At 38.9% G+C, this 27,031-nt stretch overlaps 1 protein-coding gene across 15 annotated transcripts in view; it reads left to right on the top strand.

Moving 5' to 3' along the window:
- KMT2C (lysine methyltransferase 2C) overlaps positions 1-27,031 on the top strand; it is a 395,919-nt gene that overhangs the window by 37,452 nt on the left and 331,436 nt on the right. The window contains exon 1 of one of the 15 annotated variants that reach the window (XM_064275094.1): positions 6,799-6,890. The exons of the other annotated variants lie outside the window; for them this stretch is intronic. The gene's annotated coding sequence lies outside the window, so the exon portion shown is untranslated. Of the gene's footprint in view, positions 1-6,798; positions 6,891-27,031 lie in introns of those variants that run through there. 15 annotated transcript variants of the gene reach the window in all.

Genomic DNA, 27,031 nt, shown 5'->3' with positions numbered 1-27,031 from the left:
CACCATCCAGTTCTTCTAGTCTCATGGCAAAGTGCAGTTAATTCATGGAGGCAATTAGCCACACGTTTTATTTCCTCCTACTTCTGACTCTCCTTTCTGTTTCAGGCAAATAGAGACCAGTTGTTGTGCCTTGGATAGCCACTTACAAGCTTTTAAGACCCCAGGCACTACGCCATGAATTAGGAGGTAGAACAGAAGCATGACACATGTTACTAGGCAGATTAACTGGGGTGTCCCATGAAATCATGACCCTAAACCTCCAAACCAAGGAACCATATCCCATGAGGTATTTGTACGTAAGTAGCTTCAGCTTTTTTTTTTTCTTTAGCTTCAGCAGCTACTTTTTTTCTGGTTATTGTTTTTAATGTACCTATCACACAACTTTTGCCAATTCAACTTTTCACAGGTGTACAACTTACTGCAAGCAATTACATTAATTGGCTGTACAGCTCTACCCTTAATCAATGGGATTTTTCCATCTCCATAAACCACAACTCGGTACTCCATAAGCAATACTTCCCTCTTCTCCCTTCCCTCTCACCCCTAAGAGCCACTAATAAACTTTGGTCTCTGTACATAAGCCTTTTCTTGTCTTTTGATACATGTGAGTTGTCCTTTTGTGATTGACTGATTTCATTTGGCGTAATGTCTTCAGGCTCCATCCGTATCGTACTGTCTGTCAAGACTTCATTTCTCCTGGCTGAGTAGCATTCTCTTGTATGTTTTTACCACATTTTGTTGACCCATTCCTCTGCTGATGGGCATTCAGGTTGTTGCCACCTTTTGGCTATTGGGAATAGTGCTGAATGAACGCTGGCGTACAAGGTTCTGTTTGAGTCTCTTTTTTCAAGTGTTTTGGGTATATACCTAGGACTGGAATGGTTGGGCTATGGTAGTGCTGTTTTTAGTGTTTTGAGGAAATGCCACAGTGTTTTCTACAATGGCTGTACCATATTGCATTTCCACAAGCAATGGATAAAGATTCCAGTTTCTCCCCATCATAACAAACATTTGTCTTTTTTTTTATCTTAGCCATCCTAGTGGGAGTGAAATGTTACGTTATTGTGCTTTTGATTTGCATCCCTGTTGGCTAATGATGTAGAGCATGTTTTCATGTGTTTGGTGGCCATTTGAATGTTCTCCATGGTGCAGTGTCTGTTGAATCCTTTGCCCATTTTATGATTGGGTTATTGTCTTTTTGTTGTTACGTTGTCAAAGTTTTATATATATTTGGGTATTAGATTCTGAAAATATTCTCCCTGCAGGTAGCTTGTCTTTTCACTTTTTTTGTAAACTATTTTGATGAACAATTTTTTAAACTTTTATGGTGTGCCATTGTTTATTTTGTGTTTTGCTGTTTGTGCTTTTGTTATTATATTACATAATCCATTGTTAAAAGCTGGGCCCAGCAACTTTGCCCCTGCATTTTCCTCTAAGAATTGTACAGTTTTAGTTTGCACATTTAGGTCCTCAAGCTGTTTTGAATTTGTTTTTGTATATGGTGTGAGGCCTGGATCCTGTTTTTGTTTTTCTGCGTGTGTAAATTCAATTTTCCCAATACCATTTATTGAAGACCCTATTCTTTTCCCATCAAATGGACTTAACGTTGTTGTCAAAAATCAGTTGACCATAGATATGTGGGTTTATTTCTGGACTGTTTGTTCTATTCCATTGGTTTATGTGCTCATTCTATTGTTATACTAGTACAAGACCATTTTGATTACTATAGCTGTGTAATGTTTTAAAATTAGGAAGTGTGAATCTTCCTACTTTGTTCTTCTCTTTCAACATTGCCTTAGCTGTTCAGAGCCTCTTGCCATGCCATATAAAATTGAGGATTGGTTTTTCCATTTTTCTAAAGAAGGCTGTTGGAATTTTCATTGGGATTGAGTTGAATCTATAGATCTTTTTGGGTAGTATTGACATCTTAACAGTATTGTCTTGCAGTCCCTGAACATGGAACATCTTTCCATTTATTTAAGTCTTTAATCTCTTTCAGCAGTGTTTTATAATTTTCATTATGTAAGCCCTTCACGTCCCTGGTTAGATTTATTTCTAGGTATTTTATTCTCTTAGATGCTTTTATAAATGGAATTGTTTCTCTCATTTCCCTTTCAGATTTCTCATTGCTGGTATGTAGAAACCCAACTGATTTTTGTCTGTTGATCTTGTAGCCTGCAATCTTGCTGAGTTCGTCTATTATCTGTACAGGCTTTCTTGTGGACTCTTGGGGATTTTCTGTGTTTATGATCATATAACTTATTTAATTGTCTACATATCCCTGTAAAGATGGTTGAAAGCCTTGGAAATTATGGAGAAAAACTTAGGCATACAAAAATTTTAGTTACACATTGTTTTTTAGGAGATCAGTATTCGTTAAGGGTTTTTCCTAAATGTATTAAAATTTTACAAAGTAATAAATGCAAATGGTTGAAAAAAATTAAATAAAGCGCTTATAATTGAGATCACTAACCCTTACTCCTTGGTGCCACTCTCCAAAGAAAACTTTTAAATTGTTTCATCATGTGATATTGTCGTGATTAAATCATGCTTATTTTAATTTCATGAACTATAATCAATTTTAGATTTATTTGTGCTCTGATAAGTGAGGATTTGGCTCACTTACATCCAGTTCCCCAACAGATACATCACTTTTTGTTTGTTATTTCTGAAAAGCTCACGTAATATACTCAGGCATTTTCTTTGTTTGTATAGATTGCCTGTCTTGATTTCCCAAGTAGAAAAATTGAGGATATTAGTGTCTCAGCTTTTCGCTTCACCCTTCCTTCCTGCAGTGTACACTTATCTGTCATTCCTACTTTGACATTGTCAAGATTGAGGAGATTTATACTCTGTATTGTACTCCTTTGTACTTTATGATTTGATTTTAAAAGTTGAAAATTAGTGAGTAGTTTATGTTATTGTGATTGTATAAATACTGGTCACAGCAAAGACAAGGAGAATATTACTTTTCCTTGTATTTTTTTTTGGGGGGGTGAGTGTATTTTCTTGTCATAGTCGTCACCTTTGTTTTTTCCATTGTTTTCAGTCTTTTCGTGTAGCTAGTTTTTATTAGTTACATTGTATATATTGAGTACTCCCCCTGCTATGGATAGAGCACCGTCAGCCCTCTTTCTTCAGTTTGGACTAGATGCTATCCAACTCTGTGTAGCTCTTGTGCTGGACTTACTTGACTGCATTCATACTTTGGTTCTACTGTTATTGATTGGATCTCTATGTTTTCTTGAGCTATTTCTTTGTTTTAATATAGTACATATCTTACATAAATTTCTAGAAGAGGCATTATGTGAGAGATAAATTTTTGAGTCATTGCATATCTAAAAAGGTCTTCATCAAAGCCCATGTAGTTGACAGATATTATTTCACTCAAGCCAGACTAAGTCGAAAATTATTTCCCTGCAGATATTTGAAGGCATTACTCTAATGTCTTCTAGTATCCATTGATGAGGAGAAGTCTGAATATCATAGGATTTTTGTTCCTTTGTGAGCGATAGGTTTTTTCTTTTCCTCCGTGGAATCTCTTTACAGCCTTCTTTTTATTCTTGTTAAACAAATTTCTTATTGATGTACAGTTCTTTTTCATTACAATTAAATTGAAGACTTATGTTCTTCAGTTCTTGGAAGTTCTCCAAACAAACCAAACCCGTTGCTGTCCAGTTGATTCTGACTCATAGTGACCTTATAGGAGAGAGTAGAACTGCCCCATAGAGTTTCCAAGGCTGTAAATCTTTATGGAAGCAGACTGCCACATCGCATCTTTCTCCTGAGGAGCGGCAGGTGGGTTCAAACCTCTGACCTTTCAGTTAGCAGCTGAGTATCTAACCATTGTGCTACCAGGACCCCTTCAAAATTCTCCTATTATTGCTTTAATTACTCTTTGTTCACTCTATAACTCCTGTTAGTTGGACCTCCTGAACTAATCCCTGCCCCATCTTTTTGTCTTACTCTTCTTCTGAGCATTTCTTCCCCTTTATTCTTAAATCCTTTAATTTTATTTTGGTAGTCATGTTTTAAATTTCTGAGAATTCTTCCTCCTTTCTCCCCAGCACCCTGTTCTTATGATATGAATTCATAATCTTTAACCTCTCTGAAAATGTAATGAGTTTTCTTTAGTGTAGCCCTTCTCCCCCTTAACCATTTGCTCTAGGGTAGTTTTTGCTGCTGATGTCTTGGTCTCAATTATATTCTGGGCTTTTTAAATCAAATATCTGCTGATTCTTAGTTATTCCGATTTAAAAATTAGGCTGCAAAAGAGCTCACAGTGAACTCTTGATAGGAATTAATGACTGCCAGGCTGTATTTTAGGGTGAAGCTGGTCATTTTTCTTTCATGCCCTGACATTCAGGACTCCATTGTTTTACCCTGAAGTGCCACCTCCCATAATAGCTTCAATAGTTCCCTCTCCCCAACCTGTGTTTTGTTTTCTTTAGAAAAGAACTGTCTACCTTATTTTTTAAATAAAAATTTTTCTCAATTTTTTAAACTACCATTTAAATGGTGTTTTATGGAAAAGAGATAAATATATATGTTTCTTCTACTATTTGGCTGCAGACTAATAAACAGTAAACAGATGTTTACTTAAACAATGTAGAAATGTAATAGGAGCTTTAAGTTGTGTTCTGGGTGTTTAGAAAAGGGAGTGCCAACTGAGCGTGATGGAACTATTAGAGCAGGTGAAGGATTGGGGAAAGCATCACAAAAAATTATGAACATAATACCTGCTGGTAAAAATATTCAAATAGCTCAGGAGAGCATAATTTAGAAGGTGAAAGGCCTCACTCTGCCCCGTCTTCAGCCCCACATTTGAGAGATAATTACTGCTAACTCTTTATTGTGTATCTTCCTTGACTTTTGCTCTGCTGATACGTTTTCAGCCTGTATGTATACATGTGTACTTAATGTTACACAGATGGGATCATTTTGTATATATTGCTTTGTGATTTGCTTTTTTTGCTTAACTGCCTTGGACATCTTTCCATTTTACTGTGTGCACATCTACCTCATTCTTTTCAAAACTGCATAATTTTCGTCCATCTAATTGATATTTATCTAGTGTTTACTTATGCCAGAGATTGTTCTAGATGCTGAGGGTTCAGTGGTGAACAAGAGACCAAGCCCCTGCCCTCGTGACACAACATCAATGCAAAAAGTCACAAAAATGCATTCCTACTAGTTTCAGATGTTGAGACGATCTATCAAGAAAATAAAATATGCTGCAGTGGTATTGAGAGTGTTTGGGAATGGTACTGAGAGAGACAACAGTGCACGTGGCTAGTGTGATCAGGAAGGTCTCTCTGAAGCAGCGACATTGAAACTAAGACCTGAATGATGAGGCGGCTGTGAGAAAATTTAGGACGAACATGGTTCATTTTGAATGCTTCAAAACAAGAATGAGCCAAAAGGACCCCAAAACAATGAAATAAAAAATGAAAGACTGGTATTAGTGGATAAATAGGAGAGGTTAGGAGATCCTGTATGAGTGGTGAGCAGGAGCCCAACCATGTAGTGCCCTCTAGCAGGGCAGGGACTTGGGATTCGGTTCTCAGTGCGGTGGACGCCATTGGAGGATTTAAAGTAGGGGGATCATTGTTATCTTTGTAGTGAACAGCCCTGTAAACCAGATGCCATCGAGCTGATTCTGACGTGTGTCCAAGTAGAACTGTGCTCCATCGGTTTTCAATGGCTGATATTTCTAAAGTATGTCGCCAAGCTTTTCTTCCTTGTAGATTTTATTTATAGTTGTGGGCATATTCTAGAAAATAAATTTTTTGATGTAGCATTCTCTCACCAAAGAATTCATGTATTTCAAGTTCTGATGGATACTGACCAACTGCCCTCCAAAAATGATGTATGACTTAGACTCTCAGAGCACTGTGTGTCCCTTTCCTGGCATGTGTCCTCACCAACAGCATGTGCTGGTGGGAGAGGAACGGACAGGGCTTATAGTTCTGAAAATAGGAGTGGGGATTCTAATACAATTTTTTCTTTACTGAGTCACTTCAGAAATTTGCTCCTAGAATTAACATCAATTGTTCTTTTTCTTTTCAATATTCTTGAAGTCATAACCTGCGTCTGGCCATAGTTTCCTCCAGCTACCAGTCCTACAGCCCTTGGCCAATGTTTCTAGGCTTCAGCGATATTTATGAAGCATTTCATGGTAATGATGATACAAAATAGCAACCTGATTATTTAATATATGTCAGGCACTATCTGAAGTGCTTTATTACACGTGCTGTTTTAATTTATTTAACCCTCACAACAATTTATAAAGTAAGTACTATTATTACCTCCATTTTTTTTCAGTTGAGAAAACCAAGATGGACTTCCACCAGTCTTTAATTGTCTTTTCACTTTTATCTTTCATGTCAGAATGTTACTTTCTGCTAAGTTTGGCACTGTCACTTACATACTTTTTTCCAGTTCTTATGGGGCAAAACCCAAGCCCAAAATAAATGGCGGAAAAAGGCCCTGGTGGTGTAAATAACACGCTACAGAACACATCCAGTTTGAGAGAATGTTTTGTTTATTGGCCGATATTGTTTGTATAGTAGCATATCGGGATCTGATAGTGCTGCCTAGATTCAAATCCTGGCCTCGCCACTTAGCAGCCATTCGATTTGGGACTGATTGTTCTTTTTGTAACTCAGTTTCCTTGATTTTAAAATGGGGATAATAATAGTATCTGTTCAGTAGGGTTATTGTGAGCAATAAATAAGGTAATGCATGTAAAAGCGCTTAACGTGGTGGCAGGCATAGAGGAAGCACTTCATCAAAGGCAACTTTTTTTTTTTTTTTTTTTTCCTCTTCTTAATTGTTGTCCATGAAGTGAACAGTCCTGTCTGGCACTCAGAGCATGGGGAAAAATACAGGTAATAGATGATCTTACTCTTATTCTGTTACATGTGTTTATGTGTAAAATTAAAAATGTTCTAAATGCCGCAAGTGTTTTAATGAGGCATGTTAAATGGAATATACATGTATTAATAAGCTTTTAAGTTTTCCTGGGTAACAGGTTATTTTAACTTGCATATCTTATAACTGAGTTAAATTGAGTTTTCATTTATCTGCCTCTAGTGTTTCTTTTTTTTTTGCAAACTGCCTATGTCCTGTATCAGGTTCCTTTCGGCTCCAAATAATAGAAATATTAATTAAAAATGTCTTAAACAATGGGTAGAATTATAGCTCACATGACCAGAATTTCAGAGTTGGAGAGATTTCAGTTGTGCTTCAGTGGCTCAATGAAATTATCAAAAAACTAGATGCTTTTCATTTTTCTGCACTTTTATTCTCAGCCTTTTGTTGGTGGTTGGTAGATTGGTTCACCTAATAAATAATTATTAAGCTCCTGCAGTGTACTAGGCAGTATTCTATAAGCATGGGAGATACAGCAGTGAGCAAAACAGACAAAATTTACCAACCTCGTAGAGCTTATATTTAGTAGGGGGAAGACTGTACGTAAGCAAGTAGGTGAAATTTGTAGTATGTCAAAAGATGTCACGTGTTATGAAGAAAAATAAAGCAATGAAAGGATAAGGGGTGGCCTGAGTGGAAGCATTTTAAATGGGAATGTGAGGGAAGACTTCAAGGAGGTGGTGATATTTGAGCAGAGACCTAAATGCATTCCGCAGAGGGAATAGCAGTGCAAAGGCCTCGCCCATGGCATGCACAGAGAACTGAAAGAACAGTATGGAAGGAGCTGCGTGATAGAGGGAAAGAGTGGGTAGGAAGTAGCAAGAGTAAGATCGTTCAGGACCTTGCAGAACATTGGGAGAACATTTGGCTGTACTCTGGGTGAGATGGGACACCTCTGAGGGGAGGGAGTGGGTTGAGTAGAGTGACCTTATCTGACTTGGACTCCAAAAGGTGCAGTCTGGGTGCTGTGTTGAGACTAGAATGAGGGGAGTAAAGGTGGAAGGAGGAATGCTAGTTGAGAGAATATTGGCAGGACGAGAGAGAATTCAGAACAGGTTAGGATTAATGTGGAGAGAAGTGATTCTGTGTGTATCGTGAAGGTAGAATTGAAAGGATTAGTTCAGAGTTTGGATGTGGGATGTGCGAAAGAGAAGAGTCTTTGTTCAGCCCAGCTCCAGTGACCACAGCCAGTGGAGACGAAGGATACTTATTTGTTCATGTACATCTCTTCTTTTTGAAAGGAAGACCTTTCCTGGAAACCTCTCAGCAGATTTTTGCTCAGATCCTGTTGACCAAGATTGGGCATGTACCCATATCCTAGGTACAAGTGAGGCTGGGAAGGCAAAAGTCTGCCACTTTTTTAGCCTTGATGGTAGGAGGTGGACTCTAACAGCAAGGAACAAGTTGTGAGGGTAGGTGACTAGTAATGACTTCTAATGACGTCTGTGTGTCATTGCCCATTTTTCTGTTTGGTTGTTTGTTTTCTGTAGCTACGTATAAATAATCTTTGCATGTTAAAGAAATTAGCACCTCTAATATAAGATTCTAAACATTTGCAAGCCATGTATTTTAATAAGGTTTTTTTTTTTTTTTCCTGAGATCAGTTTTCTTATTTTTGAAATAAATGAATCTCTTTTCAAAGTTACAAGTAGGGAATTTGCAGGTGATTGCAAAGTCCAGTGTGTGATTTATGGTTATTCCTAATCTGAGTACAAGTATCATTTTTACCTGAATGCTGGTTAGTCATTCTTTATAAAACTGTCATTGTACATCTTGTAGGGACAGCAGTGGGGTGGGTGGGAGAAAACAAAAAATCCTAATTCTGCTGACCCCTTAGATCTCTCTGTTTTTACTAGCTCCTAGTGGTACAGAGGAAACCCTGGTGGTGTAGTGGTTAAGCGCTATGGCTGCTAACCAAAGGGTCGGCAGTTCAAATCCACCAGGTGCTCCTTGGAAACACTATGGGGCAGTTCTCCTCTGTCCTTTAGGGTCGCTATGAGTCGGAATCGACTCGACAGCACTGGGTTTGGTTTAGTAGTACAGAGGAAACCCTGGTCGTGTAGTAGTTAAGAGCTATAGCTGCTAATCAAAAGGTTGGCAGTTCGAATCCACCAGGCGCTCCTTGTAAACTCTATGAGGTGGACCTGCTCTGTCCTATGGAGTAGCTATGAGTTGGAATCGACTGGACATTAAATGGCAGTGGGTTTGGTTTGGTTTGGGTTCAGCACTACAGATGTGCTATTTCACCTGAGGCAGCTTTTCAGTAATGTTCTCCTTTTACATTTCCTCCTTGCTTGCCTCCTCAGTAGTCATTAACTATTGACTTGCTTTTTCTTATGGTCCTCCACCTTTTTTTTTTTTTCTTCCTTTACCAACAAGGCTGATAACTGGGCTCTTATATAGCGGGAGATTTTTGTTTTATTGAATGTTTATTGTTCACCTTCAATAATGGGAGAAGTAGCCTTGAGGTTTGAAGTTTGGTCTTTAGATAGCACACGTACCAGAAGTTTTTAGCCTCAACGCCAACTTATAAACTGTGCGATCCTGACCACTACATTGTGTAGCTCCATTCCTGTTGTGCTGGGGATGACTTTACATAAAATAGGATGCAAATGGCTCTTTGTAGATAGAGCTGTACAGTGTGGTGGCTCTGATGTGACTTTAGGCAAGTTAATTAAATCCTGAGCTGTAAATGATAATATGCTGAATGACAGTAAGCTGGTGCCTTTCAGACACAGAGTTCCATAGCCCTTCGTTTTTACCTCTCACCTGGGATTGATTACTGATAACCAGTGGCCGTTTGGTCAACTAGTTCGGTCAACTAGTTGGCGTTTGGTCAGTTATCATTCATGGTGACCCATGTGTGTCAGAGAAGAGCTGTGTTTCATAGTGTTTTCAGGGCTGTGGTCTTAAAGAAGCAGATTACCAGGTCTTTCTTCCCAGGCACCTCTGGGTGTATTTGAACCACCAACGCCCCAGTTAGTGGCCAAGCGCTTAACCATTTGCACCAACCAGAGACTCAGTAACTAACTAGGGGAGTTATAAATGCGGAAGTAGGGGCATTGTGAAGTGGCTGGGAGATACTCTAGAAGGCATATAAAAAAATTTTATTTTTTTTCCGCCTCAAACCACATAAGAGCTATGTTCAACTCATAGTGAAGGCAAAAATTAAGAGTAAGAGTTAAAATTGGAACCTAATGCATTTTGTGAATGATTCAAAATGCGTAAATGCACTTTCATTAGTTTTCTTGATATTCTTTTTTGTGGTTTTGGAAGAAGCAGCTGTCATTCAGATGAATAATTTTGTCATTGTTAAAGGAAGGTTGTAAGTACATGAGTTTGCATCATTCCTACGGTTATGTAGGTGCTCAGAGGCCTTTTACATTCTCAGTCGTGTAGATACAGAGAGGCTTGCTGGGAGACAGGTAGGCGAGACACATTTATATTTTTTGCATGGCAACTTACCAAGGCATAAACCCCACTGCCGTCGAGTCGCATAGCCAAGGGAAAATTCATTAAGCTGAGTGAAATATATATTTAGTGTTTTTTATTTTTTTCAAAGTAATCGCTTTAATATACTTTTGGTAGGATGTTAGAAGTGATTTTTCAGTTCCAAGTTCTGTTTTTAAAAACAGGAGATTGTCTGAGGAAGTCCCTCAGCTTAGTAATGCGAGTAGAGGTACAACTGTTAAGGCAGCTGTTGGCTCTTGGGCTCAAAATAAATACACATTTATGTTTACGTCCTTTTATGTGGAATAATTTTATTGGAAGGTTTGAGTGTAGATTTACAAGGAAAAACAATTTAGTATGCGTTGTATACAGTGTATTCCTTCTGCTCAAAATTTGCCTGTAGTAATATTTTTCCAGGAGATAGGGGAAGTATAATGATAAATACGTGGTTTTTATTACTTTAAAAATTGTTTTTATTGTGTTTGCAGTGTAGTTTTACACAGTAGTTTAGGTTCCCATTCAACAATTTCTATACAGGTTGTTCGGTGCATTGGTTACATTCTTCACAATGTGTAAACATTCTCATTTTCATTCTGGTTGTTCCATTTCCATTTTTTCTGGTTTCCCTGCCCCCTTACATTTTCATCTTTGTGTTAAGGTAATTGCTGACTGGTCTGTTTTAAAGTAATTGTTGACGGGGCTCATATAGGTGATTTTTTTTTAAGGAGCACAGTACTTATGGGTGATATTCATTATTTTTTGAGCCAATTTGTTATTTAACTACAAGGCAACCTTGGGTTAGTTTTGGTTCAAGGTTTGAAGAGTATCTCAGGGGAATAGTCTCAGGGAATCCTCTATTCTGCACCAGTCCAGTAGGTTGGTTTTATTTATTTTTTAAAGGAATTTTAGGTTCTGTTCCACGTTTTTTTCCGGTTCTATCAGGGTCCATCTATTGTGGCCCAGATTACAACGGTCGATAGTTGTAGCTGGGCACCATCTAGTTCTGGACTTAGGGTAGATGAGGCCTTGGTTTGTGTAGACTCTGTCCTGTAGGCTAGTTTCTTCTTTCGGCCTTTGGTTTAATTCTTTCTTTTTGCTCTGGACGAGACATTGTGTTTATTCTTAATGAAGTTATTATGCCTTAGAGCAGGAGATAAGTACTTAAAATTTTCCTTCTGTTAGCTCTGTATTACAATTTGATTCATGGAGGTAGTTATGAGTACATCTCAGTGGGCAGATCTGGAAAGACCACACGGTAAGATAAATGGATATTTTCTACGAAGGGTAGGAGTTATAAGTTAGTGGGTAGTCCAGTCAGAAGGAACAACCTGAAGACTAGGCGGCACAGAGATGGGAAGTTGCTGGGGTTACTTGTGAAGTGTTTAGTATTAATAAAAGTACAGTATATGTTGTAGTTCCCACATGTAATTTAATTATGTCTAATTATTTTTTTTAAATGATACAGTTGTGGCTCTAAAGCAGTTGCCTCCAAACTTTGTAAAAAAAAAAAAAATCATGTGCCCCATAAGTAATGCTTGAATCTATGGCTTCAGCATATATATCCTTTTCCTTTCTGAAATAAATTGCATGCATTTATTATAAGCCCTATATTAAGGAGTAGGAAAGCTAAATTTTATATTCCTTATTGTTGTTATTAATCTTCAGACCTGTGATTAGGGAATTTAATATCTCGTGGTGTGCACTCTGCCTTGGAGACCACTGCTCTGAAAACCACTTTGTCAAAGAGCTTCGTAATGTTCATTTTCCTGCTCTGACTACTAGGTGGTATGTAGTGTAGAAGAATGGAATAGGGATGAGTGGAATCAGTGAACCCTGACGAGATCGTCGGAACAATCAGGACACTGATGAAATAAAAAGTTGGAGTTCTGACTCTGCTTTACTGTGGGAAGAATGTAAATAAATATTTATGGTTGATTAGTTTTCTTTTTTTTGGTGTCCGCTGTGCGTCAGACACTCTTCCAACCACTTTTATATATTATATACATTACTTAATCTGCAACTCTTTTGGCTGATGAGGAAGCTAAGGAGTTAATTTAAGTAGGTGGTAAAACTTGAATTTTTCTCAGGTCTCTGACTCCAAGCTCTCTGTTTTTCCTTCATATCACAGCTGTTTTGAGGAGCTTTAAAATCTAGTTATGAAGACAGGAAAAACACACATGCAACAGAATGTTAAAGAGGGGACTCTGAGTTCCTTGAGAATAGTGACTGTGCATCTCAGGTTGTGGCGTGTCTCATCCATCTAGCACACTACATGTAGCACGTGTGCACACTACGTGTAGCACGTGTGTAAGAAATGTTTGTGAAATACTCGTGGGCTCTTAGTATCAAACAGCGTTGGATTTTAAGACATACAGGGCTTGAGTCTCAGCAGTTCCGCTTCTTAGCTGTATGATCTTGGTCTGAGTTTCCTTATCTGAAAAGCGGGAGATCATAATACCTACGCATTTGGTGGTTATGAGGATTAAACAGTAATAATTGTTTTTAGCCCAATACGGGAAGGATTTATGCATCACACTGTTCTATACTTTCTGTTAGCTCTCTAATCTCTAGGAAAAATTGTTTCACAAAGTGTTTTTCTCAAGCTTCTACCTCCATCAGTTCCTTTGTGGAATTGGTAAAAAATTAAATATCTTATTTTAATGTAGTATATAATTTCGTTTTAAATGATAAATAGTAAGATAAAAGATGTTTTTTGTAGCCCAGGTATGGTAAACTCTTATGGCTAGAATTTTTAATTATGCCATTTTTTAAAATAATATCTTTTTAGGTTTTAAATACAGACTGATATAAAGGAGAAAATGAAAACGCCCATCGTTGTACTGGTCACATAAGTCTTGCCAGCTTGAAAGAACTTTCATGTATTTAATTAGGAAATTTAAACACTATAAAATAAAAACTCTCTCTACCCCTATAACCACTATTAACTGTTTATATATTTCTGAAAAAATCTTATGTCTGTGTACCTGAGGACATATGCATTTATATAAATTTATGTATTATTAATATGATGAGGAATAATTAAATTAGTTTTTTGAACTCATTGATAAATAGTATATATAGCAGCGAAGAATTACTGTAGGGTTGTATCAGGTAGGGGAAATGAACATAGTATATTTATATGTATGCAACCAAACATTTATATATATGTGTATATATATTGTATGTATACATATATATGCATATAAATGTCAATATTCAGTATAAGATTGACTAGTTTTATATTTGTCTTAAATCTTTGATGGGCTGAAGTTTGTGTGTGTGTGTCCATCTGTGAATTTGATTTATTCATTCAGTGTTTATTGAGCATCTACTTCTGTGTCTGGTACTCTGCTAGGCATTAAAAATAGACAGAATAATACAAGATGAGATCCCTGCCCATAAGGCCTAAAGTTGGGTGAGGGGCCTGGGTGGAGATATAAATGAAGATATGCACACACTTCTGGGTCCTGAGAAGGCCGAGGAGCTATAAAGGAAGACATATACACACTTCTGGGTCCTGAGGAGGAGGAGGAGCTATAAAGGAAGACATATACACACTTCTGGGTCCTGAGAAGGAGCTATAAATGAAGACATAGACATGCTTCTGGGTCCTGAGGAGGAGGAGGAGCTATAAACGAAGACATATACACACTTCTGGGTCCTGAGGAGGAAGAGGAGTTATAAACGAAGACATATACACACTTCTGGGTCCTGAGAAGGAGCTATAAACGAAGACATATACACACTTCTGGGTCCTGAGAAGGAGGAGGAACTATAAAGGAAGACATATACACACTTCTGGGTCCTGAGAAGGAGCTATAAACGAAGACATATACACGCTTCTGGGTCCTGAGGAGGAGGAGGAGTTATAAACGAAGACATATACACACATTGGGGTCCTGAGAAAAAGGAGAGAGTCAGCGTAAAGGTGGAATTTGGGGAAAGGAGAATATGTCAGGCAAAAAGAGGGATTGAAAACTGTATTCCAGGGAGTATCAGTATTTTAACGGGTAAGGAAAGCTGAGACAGAACAGCTAGAGAAGCCAGGAGATCACAAAGATTTCTGGGGAGCACTTGTGTGATGTACAATGTCAGTTTCTAGAAACGGCTGTGGAGGAAGGTAAAGAGTATTTGTAGAGCGTCTGATAGATTTGATACTCTATCTCATACCAGTGAAATAGTGGTTTTGGTACCCAGGGTGCAGAAGGTTTGGTGGAGGATTGGAGATAAGAGAAAATATAGGCATAAATAACTGATTAGACTTTCCAAAGAAGGTTCGCTCTGAGAGTGAAGTATATGATATCTAGAGAGGGAGAAAGTAGGGTTCAGAATTCTGGATGTTTATAAGTAGGTGTGGCTGTGACTTGTTTATAGATTTATGGGAGGGATACAGTGGCAGGAATGGTGGGGATGGGAGATGTTAAAGATAAACAAGGAAGGAAGAGAGTTTTGTAGTAGGGTGTCCAGAACACAGGTTAATAAGAGCGAGCCATTGGTAAAGATATAAAAAAAAACGTGTTTAAGGTGGCTACCACCATATTGCAGTTTTTTATTATTTAAAAATTATGCTACTGTGAATATTTTGGTGAGCTTTTATTATTTATTTTTTTCCTTCTACATTTTTTTTTGGATAATCTCAAGTTTGAGTTGGAAGATATTTCTGCGGACAAACATACGAAATATGCAAAAGCCAGAAGCTTTGTAAGGTGGAAACCTTTCAGAGAAAGAAAATGCAAGTATTTTCCACTAATAGAGAGCAATAGAAAAGTGATAAGACTATACCCTGTGAAAGGCAAAAAAAAAAAAAAAAAAAAAAAAATTGAGACCCGGAAAAACAAGGCAATCTCATTGAGTTCCGGGTCTCACAGGTTTCACTGTATATTCTAGTATCAGGAACTAGGTCTTGAGTTGTATCTTCAGTTACACCAAATGAGAGAATCCGTTACTTTGTAGTGCTGGGGAAAGGGACCTAGCACTCTGTCAGCCTGTTCAGCCTGGGGAGAAGGTAGTTTTAGAATTTGAGTAAATTTCATGGATCGAATAAGGTTGTATGCAAAGTTTTATTAATAGAATTGTTAAAGCAGACTCATTAGGTTTTAATCTACTCAGGACTTAAATTTCTGTGGTTAAAATTTTTTAGAAATGTATTAAATTTTATTTTTGGTGAAAATATAGACAGCAAAACATGCACCCATTCAAAATGAGAAAATTGTTTTAATTCTTCTGGAATCCAGATTTCTGGGTCCATGGGGTTGGGGTGACCTACCTATGCCATTTGCCCTTAGGTGTCTTTTTGAACCTTGAGCCTTGAAGGAACTGGTTTTCCTGGAGTCACGTTCAGGTCAAACAGCAGCCTAGTGAGCAGCTTTGTGGAGACCGGTTTGCCTCAGACTTTGGGCTCTTTTGGAGAATTACCTATGTGCAGTTTCTAGAAGCAGGAGCTCCAGGATCTGACTGGAAGCTGTGTTTTCGGATATATGACATATTCTTAATGATTGTTTTTACAGCTGCTGACCCTGAAACGTGGCAGGTATTCTGATTCTATCTCTTGAGAAACCAAAATGAAAGGAATTTACAGTGACCTTCAGCAGACTAGTCTGTCCAGACACTACCTGTAATAACCTGTTTTCACTCTCCTTTTTGGAGTGTCTTCCTGATACTTTGATTTTGACACTGCCTGATTTGAGTTGTACCTACTTATGATATATTGTTATACTGATTTCTGGTGTTTCTCTGTGCATTTAGGTTTTTAACAACAATTTCTACATACACAATTCAGTGACATCAGTTACCTTCTTCACCTTGTATCACCGTTCTCAGTATCTCTTCTGAAATTATTTCACTGCCATTAACATAGACTCACTGCTCCATAAACTTCTTTTCTGTGCTTTAGAGTTACTGTCGTCAGTTTGATCTCATATAGGTAATTCGTTAAAAGAGCGCAATGCTCCAGGCAAACATTCTTTACTAATTGAGCTAAATTGTTGTTAGGTTTAAAGATGACTTAGGGGTAGTTTTGGTTAAAGTTTAATAAAGAATATCTCAGGACAGTAAATTTAGGGGTTCCTCCAGTATCCCTGGTTCCAAGAAGTCTGGATTCCATTAAAATTTGAAATCCTGTTCCATCTTTTCCTCCCTTTTGATCAGGAGCCATCTATTGAATCATTGATGAAAGCATTCAGTAATGGTAGCCAGGCACCATCCAGTTCTGGTCTTATGGCAAAGGAGGCAGTAATTAACAGAGGCAGTTAGACTTGCAGTTCAGTTCCTTCTCTGAGTCCTGGGTCATCATCTTCATCTGCTGCTCCAGGCAAATAGAGTCCAATTGTTGTACCTTGGGTGGCTGCTTGAAAGATTTTAAGACTTCAGGCACTACTCATTGAGCCAGCAGGTATGTCTTAGCCTGAGTTCTCTAGAGAAGCAAAACCAGTAAAGCGTATAAATATGTGTATATATATATATATATATATAGATAGATAGATAGATAGATAGATAGATTTATATCAAGGAAATAGCTCACCTGATTATAGAGGCTGGAACATCCCAAGTCTGTGGATGAGGATAGAGGATAGAGGCTTCTCCAGGTCCTGAAGGTCAACGAATCCCAAAATTGTCAGGCAAGACTGTAAAGCTTCTCCTGATTCACATAGCTGCAGGGGCTGGCAAACCCAAGATCAGCAGGTCGGAGAGCAGGGCTCCTGTTCACAGGCTGTGAAGATCAGTGAATCAAAGATCGACAGATAAGCTGATAGCTCAAGTCCCAAGAACCGGAGGTCGGATGAACAGAAGGCAGCCACAGGATGCAGAGTGAGCAAAACTCCAGAACGTCTGATTATATTTGGATGCAGGCCACATGCCCAAGGAAACTCCCTTCCAACTGATTGGCTACTCACAGCAGATCCCATCATGGGAGTGATCACATATAAACACTGAGAATCATGGCCCAGCCAAGTTGACACACAATCTTAACCATCATGGTCCACTCCTTGTCAACTTGGCACATGTATACATCTCCTTAAACCGTGTATAATCTCTGAATAAAGACAATTACAGAGTCATACTTCCGTCAAACATGCCATATAACTGAAAACACACTAGCCTCATTTACATCTTTTATAAGTGATTTGGGTTGTACCATGGGCATTTGGGCTACTTCCTCATGCAACTCAGTTGTGCCTTCAGGTCCTGCTTGGGTCCGATCCCATATATACCGCTTCTGTTTAATGATGGAGTGCTGCCGTGCATGTCCAACTTTATGACTCTGTGGGTCAGATAACACCCACTTCATGATGGGCAGCTCAGGCCTCAGGTTGACTTGCATCCCACTGTTAAGTATTCAGTCTCTACTAAGGCCTAGTAACAAGCCGAAAGCTGTTTCTCAGAAGGAGAGTAACCTGCAGAGGATGGCAGGGCTTTGCTCCAAAATCCTAAGGGTCTGCACTGTGATCCAACAGTAGAGTTGCCAGAGACTCCAAACAGCATCTCTCTCTGCCATGGACACTTCAAGCACGATTAGATCATCTAGATCATGTGGCTCAAGTGGCAGAGCAGCTTGCATGGCAGCCAGAACCTGTTGCAGAGCCTTCTCTTGTTCTGGGTCCTGCTCAAAACTAGCAGTTTTTTGAGTCACTTAATAAATAGGTTGGAGGAGCATACCCAAATGGGGAATACGTTACCTCCCAAATCCAAAGAGGCCCACTAGGCATTGTGCCTCCTTTTTAGTTACGAGAGCAGCCAGATGCAATAACTTATCCTTCACTTTAGAAGGAATACCTCGACATACCCTATACCACCAGACCCCTAGAAATTTAACTGAGATAGAAGGTGCCTGAATTTTTGTGGGATTAATTTCCCACCCTCTCGCATGCAAATGTTTGCCAATAAGTCCAGAGTCACTGACACTTCTTTCTTACTAGGCCCAATCAGCATAATGTCATCAATGTAATGGACCAGTGCGACATCTTGCGGAAGGGAAAGATGATCAAGGTCATTGTGGACTAAGTTATGACATAGGGCTAGAGAGTTGATGCAGCACTGAGGTAGGCAAGTGAAGGTATATTGCTGGCCTTACCAGCTGAAGGCAAACTGCTTTTGATGATCCTTCAAAACAAGTATGGAGAAAAAGGCATTAGCCAGGTCAATAGCTGCACACCAGTTACCAGGAGAGGTGTTAATTTGCTCAGGCAATGAAGCTACATCTGGAACAGCAGCTGCAGTTGGAGTCACCACCTGGTTAAGTTTTCAGTAATCTACGGTCATTCTCCAGGATCCATCTGGTTTTCGCACAGGTCAAATGGGGCAATTGAATGGGAATGTGGTGGGAATCACAACCCCTGCATCCATCAAGTCCTTGATGGTGGCAGTAATCTCTGTAGTCCCTCCAGGAATGTGGTATTGCTTTTGGTTTACTATTTTCCTACGTAGGGGCAGTTCTAATGGCTTCAACTTGGCTTTTCCTACCACAGTGGCCCTGACACTCTCTGTCAGGGATCCAGTGTGGGGGTTCTGCCAGTTGCTGAGTATATCTGTTGTAATTATGTGTTCCGGAACTGGGGAAATTGCTGCAGGATAGGTTTGGGGACTCACTGGACCTACTGTGAGACAGATATGATCTAAGACTCCATTAATAACCTGACCTCCATGTGCCCGCACTCTGAGTGGTGGGCCACAGTCACGTTTTGGGTCTCCTGGAATTAGTGTCAGTTCAGAACCAGAACCCAGTAATCCCTGAAAAATCTGATTATTTCCTTTTCTGCAATGAAGAGTCCGTCTCATAAAAGGCTGTAAATTCCTTTGGGGAAGGCTGGGAGGGAGATTAACAGTAAAAATTTTGAAGTCCTTCCTCAGGCGGACCTGGCTTCCCCTTCATTCAAGGGGTTGTGAGTCTTTAAACTCACTCAGGCCTGGGAATCGATTGAGGGACTGTGACTCTCTCTTCTGGTGATTCGTCTTAGACGGCTGTTCACCTGACCTAGAATTCTTTCGTTTGTACAGATCAAGTAAATATTTAGTAGATTTCCTATCTGTTCACTCCTAGGGACGCCATGACTAAGTAGTCAGCACCAAAGGTCCACACGAGTCAGACTATTCTGATTACTGCTTTGACTCCGCTGTCCATTACTGTTACCTCCCCACCTCGTCTTTGTCGATTGAATGCAGCCACTTGACCTCTACTACCGCAGGGTCCAATCAATCAGCCCCAATGTAGTTAGGGGTCTTAATTCAGTTAGGGCAATTCCCACTGTCAAATCTGATTTACATAAAATAGCAATCACAACAGTCTTCAAGGATGCTGGAGTTCCTTCACAAATTTGTTCCTCACAGTTACGATAAAAGGTGTGTCCTCTGGGCACTCCATGTGTGGGTCTGTGGGTCTACTCTGATAAATCCACTCTAGCATGCCAATTTCCCTAAACTTTTGGATACCTTCTTATCACGGCAGGTCTGGTACTTCAGTTTGACTCAGTGTAGGCCTCTGTGTAATCCATAAAGTAACCTCTTCAGATATGAGTGGTTCTGTTGGCATGAGTGATGCAACAGAATTTAGGGGCTCAGCATTTCCAGCTTCCTGAATATCTGCCCATATATGCCCATCCGATGTTTTAGGATCCCATTTCTTCCCAGTCAATGCTTTAACTTCAGACACCTCTTGAGATTGACAATTAAGCTGGCATTTTCAGCCACTCTTACAATAAGACTGTGGGTTTAGTTTTTGGCAATATGAGCTCTGTTACTATAAGAAATCAGGCTTTCTTTCAAAGCACAAGTGGAAACTTCGAGGTCATTTATGTGATACTTAAGCTTTGACTCTGAAGCCCTGAGTGCACCCTTTTCTTTCACCAGTGTGTCTAGTGAAAATAGCACCAACCAACCAGCTTCCTTGTACTTCTCGTTCTGACAAAACTGTGGAAAGATAACCACACGTATGTTTAACCAGAGCTTTGCCTTTCACCAGTACCTGGTCTGCTGGTGGTGGTGTTTTGCGTGTTTCTATTGCCACCTCACACCATGAATTAGCACTGCCCTCTTTACTGCTGAAAGCAGAGTCATCAGCATCTGTAAGACTAACCAGACTTGAGACCCAGTTTAAAAAATTCATCCTTAGAATTTTGTTTCTCTGGAACTACTCTTGGTACCAGATGTCTTAGGCTGGGTTCTCTAAAGAAGCTAAACCAGTAAGATACATATATATATATATATATATATATATATATATATATATATATATATATATATTTTCTGTTGTGCGTAGGGTCGCTGTGAGTCAGAACCGACTTGACAGCATCTAACAACAACAACAACATATATATATATAGAGAGAGAGAGAGATTTATATCAAGAAAATGGTTCACCTGATTGTAGAGGCTGGAGCATCTTAAGTCTGTGGATCAGGATAGAGGCATCTCCCGATTCATGTAGCTGCAGAGGCTGGCGAACCCAAAATCGGCAGTTCGGAGAGCAGAGCTCTTGCTAAAGTGCTTACTGATGCATCCCCCTTGTTCCCCCACCAGATTGGTTTGTTAAATAATAAAAAAACAACTTTTTTTCCTTTAGTTTCTCTGTCTATAATTTCTGCTTTCTGTTGTATTTTCAGTTCATAAGGATGTTGGACGAGTAGATTTTACTCCTTGTGTTCTTTGAAAACTTATGTCCGTCATACTTCATTCAGAAACCGTAGTGGCATAGTGGTTAAGAGCTACGGCTGCTAACCGAAAGGTTGGCAGTTCGAATTTACCATGTGTTCCTTGGAAACTGTATGGGGTGGTTCTGCTCTGTCCCAAAGGGTCGTTATGAGTGGGAATCAACTTGATGACAATGGGTTTGGTTTTGGTTTTTCATACTTCATTCAAGTTTCTCTGCTATGTTCTAGATCAAATCTGTGCAGTAGAACTGTCTGCAGTGATGGAAATGCTCTATGTCTGTACTGTCCAGTGTTGTAGCCTCTGGAAATGTGCCTACTAGAACTGAGGACTGGATTTTCAATAGTATTTAATTAATTTAGATTTAAATAGCCAAATGTTTCTAGGTGCTGCTGTGTTTCCCAGCAGTCCTGCACTTCTCCCCCCTTTCTCACTCTAATCCTGCCTCCCTCTTCTCTCAGGTAGTCATTAGTTTAGTATGTATCCTGCCGTATTTGTTACTGTTCATATGTAAGAAATATAGGCACATGTTTGAATCTGCACTATTTAAAAAAATGTAATTATATATATACATACACATATACATAGAGATACGTATCTTTACTGTAGCAAGACATTTAAACCATAAATTTTGCCATTTTAAAATATATAATTCACTGGCATTGATTATATTCATAATGTTGTGCATGCATCACCGTTATTTGTTTCCAAGACTTTTTCATTACCTCAAACAGAAAGGCTGTATCCATTAAGCGTTAACTCTCCGTTCTGTTCTTCCCCCGGCCCCTGGTAACCACTAATCTACTTTCTGTCTCTGTGTATTTGACTGTTCTAGATATTTCATGTTAAGCAGGATCGTACATTATTTGTCCTTTTGTTATTTGTCTTATTTCACGTAGCATAATGATTTCAAGTGTTACCTGTGTTGTAACATGTATTAGAACTTCATTCTTTTTTATAGCTGAGTAACATTCCACTTTATGGATGTACCACATTTTGTTTATCCGTTCATCTGTTGATGAACTCTTGAGTTGTTTCCACGTTTTAGCTAGTGTTAATAATGCTGCAGTGAACATTGGTATACATGGTTTGAGTCCCTGTTTTCAAGTGTTTTGGATATAGGGGTGGAGTTGCTTTGTCATATGGCAATTCCGTGTTTAACTTTTTGAGAAGCCACCATACTGTTCCCACAGTGGCTATACCATTTTACATTCCCATCAGCAGTGGATGAGGCTTCCAGTTTCTCCACATCCTCATTGACACTTGATCAACACTTGTTATTTTGTTTAAATTTAATAATAGCCATCCTAACGAGTTGCGTTTTAATCTCTTCTCGCCCATGGCGACCCCTTGTGTGTCAGAGTAGAACTGTGTTCCATAGAATTTTCACTGACTGATGTTTTGGAAGTAGATCACCAGACTTTTCCTCCAGGGAGCCCCTGGATGGACTTGAACCTACAACCTTTTGGTTAGCAGCTGAGTGCATTAACTGTTTGTACCACTCAGGGACACCAGTACCAATTCTGGTGGAGGTGACATGGTTTTAATTTGCATTTCCCTGATTACTAATGATGTCAAGCATCTTTTCATGTGCTTATTGGTTATTTGTATATCTTCTGTGGAGAAACAGCGATTCAAGTCTTTTGCCCATTTTTAAATTGGGTTGTCTTTTTGTTGAATTCTTGGAGTTCTTGATATGTTCTGGAAATTACCATATTTTTATGCAAGTAATGGCACATGATGATATATATATCTATTTTCTTTTTTGCCAACCCTCCCCCCCACCGCCGTGAGGTATTTTCGTAAGAGCACTGTGCAAGTTTTTTTTACATGTTGCTTATTGTGCTCGTGAAAATACGTTGTGGGAGGAGGACAAGAAGTTTATGATTTTAGCTCTGATGTTTAGGTCGCTGATATATTTTGAGTTAATTTTTGTATATGGTATAAGATGGGGGCCCAAATCCACTTTTTTCCATGTGGAAATTCAGTTGTCCCAGCACTATTTATTGAAAAGACTATTCCTTCCCCATTGAATATACTTGACACTCTTGTCAAAAACCAGTGGCCATAGAGATGTCTGGGTTTATTTGCATATATATTGGTTTTAAAACAAAAACTTGTGCTGATAGTATGTACGTTAATCTGCAGCTTGCTTTTTTCACTTTGATCTGTTCTTAATATCCTTCCAACACATGTAGAACCCCCTCACCCTTTTTAGTGGCTGTTCAGTATTCTGGTCTGTGGATGGTTTTCTCAGCAGTATAAAATAAAACTTTTTTTCAGTATATGATGTGTATTGACTCTGATCAAGTATGGAAGTCATAAATTCAAGTTACAATCTAATAACGAAAGCAGAAATTACTCATTTTAAGATGGGAACCTCTTTATTAGATAGATAGCTGCTGTCTAGTCGACTCTGACTCATGGTGACTTTATGTACAACAGAATGAGGTGTTGCCTGGTCCTGCATCATCCTCACAGTTGCTGGTATGTTTGAGTCTGTTGTGGCAATTGTGCCAACCCATCTCACCGACCGTCTCCCTTGGCCCTCTGCTTCGCCAAATATGATGGCCTCCTCCAGCAGTCGATCCCTCCTGTTGACACGTCCAGAGCGTACAAGTCGGACAGTGTTTTGTTTTGACCCATAAAGTTGTCATTGGCCAATTTTCGGAAGTAGATCACCACACCTTTCTTCCTGCTCTTAGCTGGAAGCTCTGCTGAAACCTGTCCACTATGAGTGACACTACTAGTATTTGAAATACCAGTGGCATAGCTTCCAGCATCACAGCAACACACAAGCCACTACCGTACAACAGACTGCACAGGTGGCGGACCTCTTTGTTAGACTTATTTAAATATATCAGGAGTTGTTGTTGCGTGCTGTCGAGTTGATTTCAACTCATCATGACCCCCTGTGACAGAGTAGAACTGCCCCCTCCAGTTTCCTTGGTTGTAATGTTCATGGGAGCAAATTGCTAGGTCTTTTTTCCCAAGGAGTGGCTGCTGGATTTGAACCACTGACCATTTGATCATCAGCGGAGCGCTTAACTGTTATGCTGCTGGGGTTTCTTATATCAGAGTTGTCTTTTCTATTTTTTTCTTATGTTTTGACCTAGTTTTGCTCCCTCATCTTTTGTATTTCCTCAAATTTGTTGTTTACCTATTTTTCTTGCATTAAAACTCACATCAGGGCTTACTTCTTTTTAGTGAATCTTAGTTTCGAGTCACGACGCTCAATTCTAATAACCAGGCAGATAACTTTTTCTACTGACTTGTAATAAAACTGGTCCTTAAATAGAGTTTCAAAGGTATTAATCCTACATTAACCCTGTTGTTTTTGAAGGGTGGGATGGGGATGGAAAGGAAGCATGTAAAACTTTTTTTCTTCCCTACCTCCTTCCTTCTCTCCCTCCTTTCCTTATTTCCGTCCTTCCTTTCTTTTCAGTAATTACTAGAATTAAGGGGGCTGGAATGTGCTAAAGCCTCACGTTCGTATTAGGTTGAACCATATGAAATTGCATTTTTTTTTAAAGGATAAAAGTGGAGAAATATTGGCAACTCATGAGATTCAAGCTCAATTATTTAGTGTTTACAATTCACATAGGAAGCCTTAACTCCTCATCTAACTCAAGGTGGCACAGGCAAATTGATTTGATGTAGGGAAGCTTAGTTAAGTACATCAGTTCAGGGTTCAGTTGCTGGAGCAGGGACCAAAATGAGGTCTATATTATAATTAATACCTTTTCCCGAATCATCTTTTTTTTTTTTTTATAGTGTGGCTTTATATTGAGAATTCCCAAACCATCAGAAAGCTTCTTGTATTTCAAGAAATGGGTTAAAAAAATTTAAAGTCAAATACAGTTTATTTTGGATGCCTGCTATTTTGGATTATCATTACCTTAATTTTCCTTCAACTCTATTAACATAGGTAATAAAAAATTTGTTTTCCTGTTTCATTAGCATACCAGTAACCAAAACCAAAACCAAAACCAAACCTGTTGCTGTCAAGCTGATGCTGACTCATAACGACCCTAGATTAAGAAATATTTTATCTTAGTAGACTTTAATTATAATAGTGGCTAACTCTGGACTCTTGACAAATGCCATTTTGATGAAAGAGCTATAATCTTATATTAATGAATCTAGACCAGTTCTTAGCATACAGCGTAGGTTCTTGAAAAATCTTATTTGCTTTTGTTCTCTTGAAGGGCCTGAAACCTTTGAAGAGAGCCTAACAACTGAAATAGTCCCCAAAACATAAAATTTGAGCCCCAAATGAGAACTGTTTTAAAAAATTCTAATATTTTGTTTTTCCTGATACAATCCCAGAACACTTAATTGTGCTCATGAGGAACCTTTACATGGATCAGGAGGCAGTTGTTCGGACAGAACAAGGGGATACTGATTGGTTTAAAGTCAGGAAAGGTGTGCGTCAGGGTTGTATTCTTTCACCATATCTATTCAATCTGCATGCTGAGCAAATAATCCAAGAAGCCGGACTATATGAAGAAGAACAGGGCATCAGGATTGGAGGAAGACTCATTAACAGCCTGCGTTACGCAGATGACACAACCTTGCTTGCTGAAAGTGAAGAGGACTTGAAGCACTTACTAATGAAGATCAAAGACCACAGCCTTCAGTATGGATTACACCTCAACATAAAGAAAACAAAAATCCTCACAACTGGACCAATGAGCAACATCATGATAAACAGAGAAAAGATTGAAGTTGTCAAGAATTTCATTTTACTTGGATCCACAATCAACAGCCATGGAAGCAGCAGTCAAGAAATAAAAAGACGCGTTGCATTGGGCAAATCTACTGCAAAGGACCTCTTCAAAGTGATGAAGAGCAAAGATGTCACCCTGAGGACTAAGGTGCACCTGACCCAAGCCATGGTATTTTCAATCGCATCATATGCATGTAAAAGCTGGACAGTGAATAAGGAAGACCGAAGAAGAGTTGACTCCTTTGAATTGCGGTGTTGGCGAAGAATATTGAATATACCACGGACTGCCAAAAGAACGAACAAATCTGTCTTGGAAGAAGTGCGGCCAGAATGCTCCTTAGAGGCAAGGGTGGCGAGACTGTGTCTTACATACTTTGGACATGTTGTCAGGAGGGATCAATCCCTGGAGAAGGACATCGTGCTTGGTAAAGTACAGGGTCAGCAGAAAAGAAGAAGACCCTCAACGAGGTGGATTGACACAGTGGCTGCAACAATGAGCTCAAGCATAACAACGATTGTAAGGATGGCACAGGACCAGGCAGTGTTTCGTTCCGCTGTGCATAGGGTTGCTATCAGTCGGAACCGACTTGATGGCACCTAACAACAACAACAACAACAATCCCAGGTATTCTTCAGGAAAGAACTCAGTTTCACAAAAAAGGATGTGCTTGACTAAGTGCTGTGAAAATCCCCTGACCAGGATATACTCATTTTTTAGGGTGTGTAAGTTTGTATACGTATGTGTATTTAAATGCTTTAAAATAGATTTACTTACAGATGTAAGTAAATAATATTCATGTATATGAATCACCTTGATCAAATGATACATTTATTATAAATAGTCCCCCCCCCCCACTTTACTACATACCATGTTAATGTGAGAACCTGGGAGTCTCATCACTTTACCAGAAATCATAGCTGTATTTTTATTTTAAAGTATTTTTTATTCTAAAAGTGTATGTGCTTGTCATAAATTCAAACTCTATAAGAAAAGACATAAATGACAAGCTCGGTTTTACTCCCCAGAGGTAACCTCAGTAAACCTTTCTTATATTTTTTCCGGATGTTTTTGTTTGTAAATAAGAGCTATATGTGCATAGAAAAATATATATGTATTTGTGTGTGTGTGTTGTTCTTGGAAAACAAATGGAATTGTGTTATTGTAAATACTGTTTTCTAACTTTTTTTTGCTAAACAACATCTTGTACCTCTGTTTTTAGGTACTTCTTGATTAATAATGTAATGCAGTTCAGTGATACTTTAAGTAAAATGATTATTT

This window comes from Loxodonta africana, chromosome 22, assembly GCF_030014295.1.
Source record: "Loxodonta africana isolate mLoxAfr1 chromosome 22, mLoxAfr1.hap2, whole genome shotgun sequence".
Classification (NCBI taxonomy): domain Eukaryota; kingdom Metazoa; phylum Chordata; class Mammalia; order Proboscidea; family Elephantidae; genus Loxodonta; species Loxodonta africana.
Note: the sequence above shows the minus strand (reverse complement) of the source record. Positions and strands in the feature narration are given on the sequence as shown.